Source organism: Triturus cristatus, chromosome 5_2, assembly GCF_964204655.1.
Source record: "Triturus cristatus chromosome 5_2, aTriCri1.1, whole genome shotgun sequence".
Taxonomy (NCBI): Eukaryota; Metazoa; Chordata; class Amphibia; order Caudata; family Salamandridae; genus Triturus; species Triturus cristatus.
The window spans coordinates 419,959,296-419,971,973 of record NC_140588.1 but is presented as its reverse complement, the minus strand read 5'-3'; the positions used below and the strand labels follow the sequence as shown (position 1 = coordinate 419,971,973).

Here is a 12,678-nt window from a genome sequence, read left to right as displayed (position 1 = left end):
CTGTTTGCATTGATCATTGATGACATAGCATGTAAAGTGGCCTTTATAGAGGTGTGAGCCGAATCTAGGATACCAGTAAGCATTAAACTATATTCATCATTGTGGCAAAGAGGAAGGAACTTTAATGTGAAGCAGGAAGTCTTTCCTTCATAAAAACGCTAGCCGGTCAGTGTTCAGGTCCATTGACTTGAGTATTAGTTGCCTGAATACAGTAAACTGTTGAATTGCATGGAACACAACTATTTTTTTTATTTGGGATTATTGCTTATCTGTCTAGATTGTGTTTATCTGTTGTTGACTGTAAAAATCAAAATTTAGATGGTATCCAGGAAGTGCTTGGAGCACAACATGTAATTTGCCAATAGGCCTTTGGGGTATTGTTTTGTGTCACATGTAAACGAATGTAAGGGGAATGTCACATGTAAACGAATGTATGGAACTGTCACATGTAAACAAATGTAGGGGAATGTATATTTGAAGTCTTAGGACTCCTCCCCAAGGTAAATTTTGAATATCATAGGTGCAAAAATAAAGTCCTGATGGACCTCATTAATGACACGCTGAGAAATTATGATCTGTTGTCCATAAAAGAGGTGGGTCAGTTGAGAACAGCTTTGAAGTGCAAATGTTGATAGACAGATTTTTGTGATGGACCAGAAGGTAACAGTCTTCTTTCTTAGTGATTTGCTAGGTATCATTTACGACCTGCAGTGTCATGACTTTCGTAATGCACTGGTGAGAATAGCCAGATATTTAGGCATGTAAAAGATTGTGGCAGGCAGACTTTTTGATAACTAACAGATACAGTGCTGTTAGATCTGGCATCCTTGGCGTGGTTTTCCACTGTATTTTTGCCCCTTCCTCGTGTTTTTGCTGTGTACTGCACTTCGTTTTTGCTGGTCTAGATGCTTTGAGCCCTTTGTTACTGCTGATCAGAGCCAAAGTGCAAGTGCTCCCTTTGTAAATTGTGAATACGTATTGCTGTTTCCATGATTGGCTTATTTGACTTACTACTAAGTCCCCAGTACAGTCCCCAGTACAGTGCACTGTGTGTGCCCAGGGCATGTTAGTCAAATGCTGCTAGTGGGCCTGCAGCACTGATTGTGCAACCCACACAAGCAGCCTTTCAAAGGGGTCTCAGGCCTGCCACTGCAGTGTTTGCGTGCATAGTGTTTGCGTGTAGTCTCTACTGCCATGTCGACCTGGTAAGTGCACTGCCGGGCCCTAATCTCCCTTTTATTACATGTGAGTGCCCCTAAGGTGAGCCCAGAGTATCCCTGTGGACAGGGCGAAGTGCATGTAAAAGGTAGGATATGTACTGCTGTGTGTGACATGTCCTGATAGTGAACTACAGTGTATTTAGTTTTTCACTATTGTAAGGCTATCTGTCCCATAGGATAGAATGGAAGTTTACTGATAACATCTTAAAAGTATAACTTCCCACTGGGACAAGATTAAAAGTTGGAATTTAGTATGCCTGAACACTCAGAATATAAAAATGCATCTTTTAGTGAAGTTGATTTTTATGTCAAGCATTCGAGACCTATTATATATATTTTAGTATATACTTATATGTGTATGTACTTGCTGGGCTCTGGAGATCAGCCCTAGGACTTGTCTCCTTCCGCGTAGGGACTTGTTTTTCTGTTCAACTGCCTCTATTTACCTGTCTTGATAGAAAACGACCAGTTGAGGTCAGTAAAATCCCAGAATTGCTTTCTGCTTGTTCAACTGCCTCTATTTAACTGTCTTTTTTTAGTTTTATTTTTTCTTATCAAATCTGTTTTTATTATTTTAAGAATATACACAGTGATAACAGGCATTGCATACAGAAGTTTGCAAGCATGCATAAATTGTTAATCAGTACATGGGCGTGTGACCACTTTAGTTTAACATGCGTTCAAACTGTACTGCAAATGAAACAGTGAATGCTCACCCAGGAGCTAGCTGTACTACATTTGTCAATTCTGGTGGAGTCTCTAAGGCGTAGTAGAAAAAAACGTGTGCCAACCTCTCAGTTACTCGTGTGATCCTATGCCGATCATTCAGCTCAAGCAATGAAACAAATGAATTACTTACAAACCAAAGAAACCATAACAATGGCAGCGTAAACCATTTGTACATGCTTAACTCCCTCTACCTCTGTCTCCACCCCTCGCCCCCCAGGGTCACTTGTGTGCTCCTCAGCCATAAACGCATTAGTGTAGTTGCACTCGTGCCAGGGTAGGGTAGGAGAAAGTGGGACCATACTATCCCGTCAGTACAGCAGCCTGTGGCATGGCTCCACCCGCGCGGACACTGCCAGCTTCCCCCGTATGTCCCATGTGGCCCTCCCTTTCCAGCCACTGTAGCGCGCAGAGTATCTGCTCGCAGCGGGCCGCTATAGGCTCCTTCTGCAACCCCAGGGTTTCCTCCCTTCGAATGGCAGTCCCCTCTGCCCTAGCCCATGCCAGAAAAGAGGAGCTCCATGCCCGTGTGTGTGGCGGGTCGTGTGCCTTCCACCTCCTTGTAAGGAGGCGCTTTGCTACTACAAGTCCCAGATCCAAGAATCGGGACGTTACCTTGTCTTTAGGAGACCTCTTAAAGTGGTGCAAGATGTGTTCGGGCCAGTCAAAGGGTATGGTACGACCCGCGCTACCCTGCAGCAACCCACTGATCACGCGCCAATAGGTGCCCAACCCAAGACAGCTCCACAGCATGTGCAAGAACCCTGCCCCCAGCTCATTACACCTAGGGCACAGTGCATTGTTGCGGTGAAAATACCTGTTGATCAGCTCTGGTATGAGATAAGCCCTGTGGACAATGAATAACTGGATTTGGCGGAACTGCATGTTCCTGGGGATACGCACAGGACTTTTAAGTATTCTTTACCACTCCTTATCCACTAGTGGCCGCCCCAGGTCCAGTTCCCATTTGCATCGAAGCGGGCCCAAGCTGACCGCCGCATGTTCCCTTAGCGATGCAGCGAACCAGGTGCCTGCCTCTCCCCATGACGTGCAGGTATTGCATGGTTAGATGCTGTCTGGACTCCGTGGCCATGTCCCCCATTTAGCAGTCAATCTCGCCATCAGGGAGCGGTGCGCCGAGAACCCCCCGGGCGGGAACCCATCCTCTGCCTCTAGGGTCTCGTATGGTATGAGCTCACCATCCCGGTATAGATCTCCTAGCGTACGTACATCGGCCTCCCACCATTCCACGAGCGCAGGAGCCGCAAGCACACCTCCACCACTAGGGGAACCCTCCAGAGGTATGGCCGGCGCGTAAGGGACAACAGTGCGGGTGAGATATAGAGCCCTTCGGTAGCACTTGTATGCCACAGCCAAGAGGAGCGGCGTCGGCCGCGTGACTGTAGCAAGAGGGTGGAAGAGTCTGGTTATTTGTTCTAGCGAGTAAGGCGCCATTGTTGTGGCTGTATCATCCCTGCCCCTATCCGCCAACCAGCGAGCAACCCATTGCAGTTGAGCGGTCAGATAGTAGTGTTCGAAACAAGGAGCAGCCAGGCCACTCCGATCTGTCAGTAGGAATAATTTCGCAAGTGCCAGCCTATGTCTAGCAGTGCCCCAGAGAAAGTCCCGCAACATCCTATTGAGCATACCAAAGAAGGGGCCCGGAATAATTAGCGGCAAATTAACAAAGTAGTACAGGAGGCGGGGAAGCATGACCATTTTGGCGAGTGCCACCCTACCTATAGTCGTCAGTGGAAGTGTACTCCAGAAGCGCACCTGCGATTTAAGCGCCGTGACCGCCCTTCCCAGGTTCCCATCAAATAAATCAGCTGGGCGACGGTAGATTTGTATCCCCAGGTATCGGAAGGTGCCCTCTTTCCACTGGACCTGCGTACCGTCAAGGCAGTATCCCGGGTCCGCGGTCCCTGTGCTAAAAGCATAAAGACAGGATTTACCCGCATTCACTCAAAGTTCCGAGATAATGGCGAAGGTCTGCAGCAGCTGGGCCAGCCGCTCCGGCATGCACCCCACGTCCCTCACCCCTATTTAACTGTCTTGATAGAAAACAAAAGGTAGAGGTCAGTAAAATACCAGAATTGCTTTCTGCTGAGGGACTTTCTGGCAACTGCCTCTATTTAACTATCATGATAGAAAACGACCAGCAGAGGTCAGTAAAATACCAGAATCACTTTACCATTCTCTAGATTCAAGCCCATAGAAATTGTCTTCCACGAGCACCCGTAGACAAAAATATATTTTTTTAACCTTGTATTTTCAGTGATATGACCATTGAAGGCCCTGATTTTATATTGAAAACAGAGCTTTGGACTATACCATTTCCTGCTGAAAGGAAATATTTCTCTCCATGTGTTCCCATACCTGATGTGTCGCACAGTTTGGTGCTTCCTTTTCCTTCATGTTGAAGAACAGTAGATGTTTCAGCACCCAGGCTAATGTGCTGCATAGCTAAAGACATATAAGGTCCAAAAGGCGAGACCGATTGCATTGCGAATGCTTGCTTTATTGTGTGTTTGAAAATACCACTTTTAGAAAGTGGGTATTTTCTTGCTGAGCCATCCTGTGTGCGTCTGCTGGTTTGTGGATTGAATGTCTGGCTTTGGAGTGACAGGGGCTGGGGATGTGCATTCTCTGTAAACAGCCACTGTTGGGGTTGAGGTGTGGTCTGCCTTTCCTGGATGAGTCAGGGCTGGGCTGAATAGACTTGGGTTGCATTTAGAGTAGAGGGAGAAGATTTCCTTGCACCGGAATGGGCCTGGTCTGCCTTACACAATGCAGTCTCCACCTCCTGCCAGGAAGCTGGACCAGAGAGGACAGAACTGGTTTTGACTGAGTACAGAGCCTCTCTGCCACAAGAGAACAAAGGAGAGTGCTGTATAAATATTGGGGCGCAGACCACAGAACTTTAGAATAATTCTGGACTCAAGAAGAACCTCTACCAAGGAAAATATTGCTGGGAAATTTGAAGGAGAAGTACTGCCCCTTTGCTGGGTGCTCTCTGGGGTTGGCCTGCAGTGGCTGTTCCCTGCCAAGGAGAGGACAAAGCCTTTGCTGTGGGCTGTGTATCCTGCTTAAGGAAGATGTCAAAGGGCTTGAAGTAGAGCTTGCCTCCTGTTCTGAAATCTTAGGGACACAAACACTTCGCCACCAGCTCCCCTGTACTTCCTTGCTGGGAGTTCTGACCTGTCAAGAAGTGCCTGTGCCTGAGTTGGGCCTCGGTGAGTGGTTCCTGCTGTAGGGAGCTGGGAAAAGAGAAGCAACTACAGAAGCCTGATGCATCCACACCCGTTTCTGATGCAACATCGCACTGCAGGAAGAATTCCCACGCCATCGTACCCGTGAAGAAACCGACGCAGCGTCTGCCTGCAACTAGAGTAATCGGCACGCTGAGTCTCGTGCATCGGTCTCCAAAGTTTGGTTTAGATAAAGATTACTTATTTTTCTAAACTGGTGTGGTGTCCATTTGTAGTGTTTTCACTGTATTACTATATGTGTGCTCAAATGCTTTACACACTGCCTCTGAGATAAGCTTACCTGCTCGTGCCAAGCTACCAAGGGGGCGAGCAGGGGTTGTCTAAGGCGTAACTCCCTTACCTTGACTAAAAGCAAGAGTCTCTACTTGGACAAAGATGCAAACCATTGGCAACTAGTGACCCCCCATTTCTAACAAATGCTATAGGGAATTTTAGGACCTTAATGATGATGGGTAGCTGGGTGACTGGAATGAAAATGACCCAAATAACCTGTTCTTGGGTTAGGTTTTTAAGTCGGATTTATTCAATTTTCAGGAATGGGATGATGACAGTGCAGGAAGTGGTAATCCTAATGTCTATGAAGGGAGACACAGCCATGTATAAAAATTGTGGCCCCTTCTATAATATTTTTGTGCCCCGGGGACACACAAAGCGGGAGCACATGCCCTTTGTGTATCTGTAGCACAATGTATAATATAGCCCCAGATGGTGTCTACATTTCTTATTGTACACTTGCTGGAAATATGGCTTAGAGAATATCATGGTTATGAGGATTTGGATAGACTTTCTGGTTGAATGTTATTAAGTCAGTGCTAAAAGAAACTCAAGTCAATGGGCATACCAAGCAAAACTTCAACATCATCTGTTGAACTGTTGTGGAAAGAGGCTGTGATCTATTAAGGGGGTTTCGATAAATATTTTGAAAGATCTGGAGGAAAATATTAAGGGATTGCAATATCCTTTGGGAGTTTTAAAAGTATGATGTGGAATGTTAGTGGGCAGTGGTCAGTCTCATCACAGAGTTGGGGATTGGAGAAAGGAACACAATGAGTAGCTCACAGAATGAGGTCTATTGCTGAACTTATTGGCAGCAGTAGGCATGGGGTAAGTGAATGATATTGTATCCATCAGGCATAAGCATGTCGATAATGGGGGTGGAAGTGGGTTATTGCTCAGTGATGAAGAGGCTACCTTGGGTTGACATCATTTATTACAACAGTAACCTCTCATCAAAATAGGACATTGGTGTATTTTTTTTAAATTAAATCCAGCTACATTTTTCTCATTGAGATCTTTATTGGAACATATGTTGTAACCACCCGCTTTTAGTTTCGTTCTCTATTTGAGTGTGTCGATGCTTGTTTTAAATTTACACCCACAATCAGGAGGCAATCACCACTTTACCTTCAAAAGAACAACACAACAGTAACACCCTTCGTTTATATTTTGAAACACTTTTAGAAAAGGAAACTTCACATATTTTGTTTAATGAAGCTACCAGCATTTAACAAATACAATTGCTTATCTTCATTTACAAAATCTGTCATACCAAAATATGTCATACCAAAAGCACTTACTTACAGTCAACACCCAATATAAATAAATATGGTTGATTGAATATTTACACAAAAAATAAGAAATATCCACATAAATGACATTCCAACTACTGCATTTCCTTCAGGGGAGCATAATAAATATTTGAGTGTTTGATGTAGGAATATTGATGCAAGTGTGGTAAATATTTAAATTACCTGTACTATTTTTTATATGGTAAAGTCTAGTAAGAATAACTCAGTCAAAATAAGAGGCAGAATCCGTGGTATTAGAGGTTCTGAAAAGGGCTTTATTCCTTACAAAGGAATTATAGTTCGAACCAGGCAATCATATTCCATCACCACGAAGGTTCAGGAAGGGATCAGCAATACATTATTGACAAGTAACAATATTTATATGAAAAGCATTGCATTAGGACAGATGCAGGAGGCGCAACAGCTGATAATACAGATAAGAATACACATACGTAATGAAAAATAGGCGTACTACTAGAAACGTCATTTAAAATGATGTCACAAGTGGGTGGATCCATAAGAGAATCCTGCAGTGTCAGCAGAAATATTTGGCAGAGATGCGCGCGCAGCCGCATGACGTGTGATTGACGTGCAACTAGAGGGTGAAGGGGAATTGACATTTAGCCCTACATGTGGAGACAGAAGTCTGGGGTGTCAGGACAACCTAGTCCTAAATCATATCTGATATCTTGTGTTTAAGGAACTATATTATCTGGAAGGAAAGGTCTTCTCGGACAGATCCTATTCTATACTGACTGTTAGTGCGTGTACAAGCGTCTATGTGTCTACATGAGATGCGAGGGGGCAAGAATCTTCCATGGGCCTACGAATTACTTGCATAAAGACAGCGAGGCCGGGCCCTCTGCTCGGTAGCTAGAAAGATGTTTACCTAAACTACTAGACAGGAATGCATTGGATGAGGAGCGGAGCAGATAACTTTGAAGGCTGAATACAGTTTTTGGCAGGCAACAGGCCGCGTCAGGCACCGCTAGCCGCGCAGGGAGTAAGACAAAGTTCATGGACACGGATGCATGTCCAAGCTGGAGCATTTCAGAGGCAGAAGCAGAAAAAGGCTTGATGGCAGAATTCAGGGCCTACTCGCCTGAACTACAAAACTAGAAAAGTGAACCACATAAAGTCGGTGGCCTTTCATACTTAGAAATGGAATATTCGACCCATTCATGGCGGATCTGAAAGAGGGCATGTTGACGTTGGACGCACATGTATTTGCGTCTTTATAGCTGGAACTGGAGGGAACATACATGTACTTATAGCATGTACATGGAGCCGTTGGGGTCTAAGATAGGGGACACAATTGACCATAAAAATTCATATTTCCACATTCCCTCCTTGTCCCCTACGGACCCTCATGAAATATCCATCTTCATCAATCCATCAATCTGTTCATATAGCATCATTTGTTCTTCTTTCTTCTTCCGGGATCTCGAATGAAAATTTGAAGGTGGGATACACGATGTGGCACATAGACCACAAATCGCTGGCCCACATTGTAGACACAAGCAGCAACTGAATAGTATGAGAAAGCCAATACCTAGGAAGGATAGGATCCTCCATCCCCAGGCTGACAACACGCTCCAGAACCAACCGGACCAAGTCCAGGTGCCTGGATTCTGGTGTATCTGGCTTACGATCTTATGAAGTCGAGTTATGGCTTTATATACTGACGGCGCGTTTTCTGGTATGAAAACACAGCAACTTGATCCGATGACCCTACAGGCTCCGCCCCTATCGGCCAGGATGACGTCAAGGACAAGACGATTTTGAAGAACAACAATCCGCATCGCAGACTGCTCCTCTGTTAAGTTGCCTAAGGCGGAAGTAGTTTCATTCACTACTGCTTCAAGGGTTCTAGTTAATCTACGTATCAACTTACTATTAGTGACTGTACCTATGTAGGGAAAGAAACCTTTATTGAAATCTGTGTATTGCTCCCATGCTGTTTCGGTATAATCGACAATCGGGAGATCTCTCTGTTGTCTATTGTGTACTAAATGGGTATTCCTATGGTAATCAGGCGGGGCTAGGAAAACAGGTGGTAGAAGGAATGCAATGTAACAGGTACCATCCCAATCTAAGGGTAGGCGTATGTATGCGGTGTGACCACAAATGAAGTAGGAGTGACGAGAAGCTCTAAATGTAGACTTGCCTTTATCACTGAATTCTATTACAGTGGTACATTTACTATGGCCCATGTGTATTGAACCATTCTTTCTTACACATAATTCGCCTCTAACTGGAAATACTGACATAGCGGGCAAGATCGGTGTAGCTTCGGATTCAATATTCAGGATCATAAGATTAAGTATAAAGTTACCTAATCCATATACTTCATTTTCTAGATCAGTTCCTGTTCTTTTGGGAAGTCCCTCCTTGTTAGGGTAGCAGACTTTAAGTAAAACTAGGTTCAGGTTTCCCCAAACCCAGTTGTCTTGATAAACTACTGAATTTGAATCTAGGGAATTAATCAAACTAAACCATGCTCCACAGGAGCCATTGTGTGTGAACGGATACGGAAAGAGAGGCAGAACTCCCTTGTATTTCTGATAGGGAGGGAGTCGGCCACATATCCAACAATTTGTAGCATTGCTGGTCTGATGAGAATGATGTAGCATACTAATGAATGTGTTGTTGCGCAGCGCAAATCTATAGGACAACTCATGTGGGGGTAATTCGCTAAAAGAATGTTCGGCAGTAGCATTGGAAGCACGCTGGGAGATAGGGTAATACATGTGTAATAATATACTGGAGATAATAATCAGAAGACTTAGAAAAAACATAATTAACAATGTCACTATGCAGTGACTACGAAGTGATTTACAGTACGCATGTGTCCTGAGCTGTTTCTGTCCATTTTTCTCTCTATTTCGGTCTAGAGGATACATGTCAGAGACGAATTCAACCGATTCACCTTGGAGAGGACTTAAACAATCAAATTGTCTGACTTGCTAGACCTTAGTTTCAGTTTATAGTTTTCATTCTTGGTTTTTTCAACCAGGGGTAGTTTTGAATCAGTCTGTGAGGGAATGCAGGGCTGAGGGTTCACGTCGGACGGTAGTCCATAAAATTTTTTGATGTGGCTCGAGTGCAACCACCCTTTACGTCCCTCAATCTTCACGGCTGTCCTTGTGGTCAATAAGACGAGCTTCGGCGACTGCCACCGAGGCTCCAGCTGGCTCCTCCTGTCAAAATTCCTCACAAACACGAGGTCCCCCGGAACCACGTCGTGGGGCTTCACCTCAGTGTTGTCGGGAAAAGCTGCAGCTACCTGTGAACGACAAGATTGTAGTGCAGACATCAAGGAAGCCAGGTAATCTGTCAGCATATTACAATCAACATCAGTTATTTTACGAGGTATAGGCGTCCCCCACATATTTGGTGGTCTACCGAAGATCACCTCATACGGGGATAGCCCTGTTCGAGAGTGTGCTACCATTCTCATGTAAAAGAGCGCAACTGGTAAAGCTACTATCCAGTCGACACCTTTTTCTCTACATACTTTGGACAATCTAATTTTCAGAGTTTGATTATGTCGTTCCACGAGACCTGCTGCCTCGGGATGTCGGACACAGTGGAATTTCCATTGGTAGCCTAACAGAAGTGAAACATGTTTCATTAGCTCGGATGAGAACGGTTGGCCATTATCTGAGTACACGACACGGGGCAAACCATATCGTGGGAAGAATTCTCGAACCAACTGTTTAGCAGTAGTCGGGGCAGTGTAATCTGAGACGGGATACGCCTCTGTCCACCGGGAAAGAGCGCATACAACTACGAGGACATATTTGAATCCTCGACATCGTTCCATCTGGATATAATCCATCTGGAGGACTTCAAAAGGGTGATCGGGGGGTTGAAATCCACCCTGTTCTACAGGTACGCCTTTTCCTGGATTGAACTGACAACAAATCATGCAGGTACGTACTTTCTGTTTAGCTGCTGCTCGCAAGTGTTTATTGAACCAAATGTGTTGAATACTGTCTAGCATAGCTTTCTCTCCTAGGTGCGCTGGACTATGTATTGTGTTAATGATGACCTGAACCATTGAGTCGGGGAGAAACCATATAGATTTTCCCTTCGTCATCCATCCTTGATCTGTTTGGATCCCTCCTAATTCAGTCCATCTCTTTATTTCTTCTGGTGTAGCATGTGTCTGTATGTCAATTACATCAAGGGCGGGATCCTTAACTGTCATGCAGTGTGTTGGTGTCGGAACTATTGTCTTTGTCGTGTCAGTTGGACGAGTCCGATTCTGAGCAGTCTGTTTAGCTGTTCTGTCAGCTAGGTCGTTACCCTGAGAAATAATGTCAGTCACTTTCGTATGGGCCTTGCACTTCATGATCGATATTGCAGTAGGCAGATGTATTGCATCTAACAGAGCTTGAATAAGGGGGCCGTGCTGGATGTGGGCACCGTGAGAAGTTAAATAACCTCTCTCTCGCCAAAGCACGCCGAAGTCATGGACGACTCCGAATGCATAACGTGAATCTGTATATATGTTGACTTTCTTATTTTTGGCTTGAATACAGGCTTGTGTCAGAGCGATGAGCTCTGCTGCTTGAGCTGACAAGGTATCGATACAATTTGTTTCAATAATTTCAGTATCTGTTGTGACTGCATAAGCGGCCACTAACTCTCCTGTATTTGTTCTCATGCATGAACCATCTACATATAATGTCAGGTCTGGATCTGATAATGGGATATCTGTCAAGTCTTGTCTGGGTTTCGTCGTAATAGTAATAACTTCAATGCAATCATGTGCCAATGGGTCTGTTCCATTTAATGGCAAAAGTGTGGCAGGATTTAATGTACTACAACGTCTGATTTCTATGTGTGGCTGGAATAATGTTAATTCATAACCCGTCAGTCTTGCTATAGTCAAGTGTTGTGTTTGGGTCCGGTTCAAGAGAACCTCTACTGCGTGTGGTACTTGTACTGTCAATTGATGTCCTAACACTATGGCATCGCTTTGTCTGATTGCTAAAGCTGTTGCTGCGACTGATTTCAGGCACGCAGGAAGAGCCTGGGCTACGGGATCTAATGTACTGGAAAAGTAAGCACATGGCTTGTGTGATCCTGCTTGTTCCTGTGTGAGTACTGACAAAGCAGTACCTTCTCGTTCTGTAACAAAAAGTGTAAAACGTTTGCTGTAACATGGTGTTGCTAAAACAGGTGCTTGACATAAAGCTTTCTTTAAGCTTTCAAAAGCTTGTGTATGTTCCTGAGTCCAAGGGAGGACAGTCGATGTCGCTGCCTCCTGTGTTGTCAACTGAATGAGTGGTTTCGCTAGAAATGCATATTGAGGGATCCACTGCCTACAGTACGAAGTGAGGCCAATGAATGCCCGTACCTCCTTTTGTGTCTTGGGTGGCGGCATGTTAACAATTAACTGGATACGGTCGGGTGTAAGCTGTCTTCCCCCCTTGGACAGCAAGTGCCCAAGGTACACAACTTGCTGGACACAGAATTGCAGTTTTGAAGGGGACACTTTGTGCCCCTTGTCTGCTAAGAAATGTAAAACCGTCAGTGATGCTTTTTCACATTCAGGTTCGCTTCGGGCGGTGATCAGCAGATCATCGACGTATTGAAGCAGGGCAGTGTTAGCTGGCATGTGGATACTGTCAAGTTCTCTTTTCAGTGCTTGGCTATAGATGCTGGGGCTTTCTGTGAATCCTTGAGGTGCGCGTGCGAATTTAAAACTTCGTCCATTTAAACTGAATCCGAACAAATATTGGCTTTCCGGATCGATTGGGACGCTAAAGAAAGCGTTCTTGAGATCAATTACAGTAAAGAACGTTGCTTCTGAATCTATGGCTGTTAGCAATGAAGAGATATCTGGGACCACGGGGTACTGTGGTACAATGCATTTATTTA

General features: G+C 44.8%; 1 protein-coding gene across 3 annotated transcripts in view; it reads left to right on the top strand.

Moving 5' to 3' along the window:
• The window catches only part of PIEZO2 (piezo type mechanosensitive ion channel component 2), a 1,161,909-nt gene that overhangs the window by 1,059,655 nt on the left and 89,576 nt on the right, over positions 1-12,678 (top strand). The gene's annotated exons all lie outside the window — the stretch shown is intronic.